Here is a 1,307-nt window from a genome sequence, read left to right on the forward strand (position 1 = left end):
GCCCGCCCGCCCGCCACCGTGCGCCTATTGGCCGGTCCGGCCCGGCGCGTCACCCGTGGGCACGCCCAGCCCCGCGCGCCCCCGGGCAGCCGGCGGCGAGCCCCGCCCGGCCGGCGCTCATTGGCCCATGTGAGGCCACGCGTCGTGCCCGCCCCTTCCCCGGTTTCCCCCTCTGCGGGCCGCGCCCACGGGAGCGGGAGAACCATCTGCGCGAGAGCGCCCGCCGCGCGCTGCCGGCCGCGCCCTACCGGCCGCGCCCTACCCGCCCCGCCTCGCCCGGCCATTGGTGGGTGGGGAGTTAGTCCCGGCGGGGTCGCGGCGCCGGAGCCTGCCGCGGCCGCCCGGGGGTGGTCGGTACCTGCAGCGCGACCCAGAAACGCTCGTTGAAGACATATTTGTGGAATATCTGGCATCCTACTGGGCAGGGGGATTACAGGGGTGAGCAGGAACATAAGAGGTTCCTTAACTAGCGCAGGGTACGATCTAGCGGGGGCGACGGGCACTAACCACACGAATGCAAGTCCCAGCTATGATGGGTGTAGAGAGAATAAGATGCTCTTCAGGGTGGCGAGGCGGACGTCACCTAATCAGAGAGGTCAGGGAAGGCATCTCCGAAGAAGTGATGCACACATTGCCTGCTTCCTCCCTACCCCGGCGAGCGCGCACACACATACACACAAACACCCACATCGACCAGCATACCCACCCCATGCACTCCTTAACCTAAAGACAAAGATTACCTTAACTATATCGGCATACCTCTTTTAGTAGCCTGGCCATAGGTACCCTGTAGGTCAACGCCAGGAAAACGACGCTGATCTGGGGGTTCTGTAGGTGACAGGCTAATAATCCGTCTGTAGGCATGGAGAAGCCCTTGTAAATATCCAGATCTTTCCACTTGGCAGATGGGTCGACACTATTGCCCTCACCTTCAGGAACAAGATAAACAGCGTGTGAAATGACAATTAAATGGCCTGCTGTTTAAATGCGAAGAAGTTTCTTTTAAATATCCTACCGCTTAAACTTTAAAACTTTCATGGTTGATCATTTTTATTTATTCATTTAGAAATATTAGCGGCTGTTTATGAGCTAAATATTGGGGATAGCCAGCTAGATGGAGATCTGCCTTCATAAAGGACCCAGTCTACTAAGGATGAGAAGCAAGTTAACTGATGACAGATGTAGTGAAGGGTAGTTTTATGTTATGTGTAGGCTGCCATGAAAGCCCAGCGAAAATCAGATTGGAAGTGTAAACGTCTTCTGGGAAATAGTACTTGAGCTTAATATTGAAAGAAAGGTAGAAATGG

This window comes from Mustela nigripes, chromosome 13 (assembly GCF_022355385.1).
Source record: "Mustela nigripes isolate SB6536 chromosome 13, MUSNIG.SB6536, whole genome shotgun sequence".
NCBI classification, from domain to species: Eukaryota; Metazoa; Chordata; class Mammalia; order Carnivora; family Mustelidae; genus Mustela; species Mustela nigripes.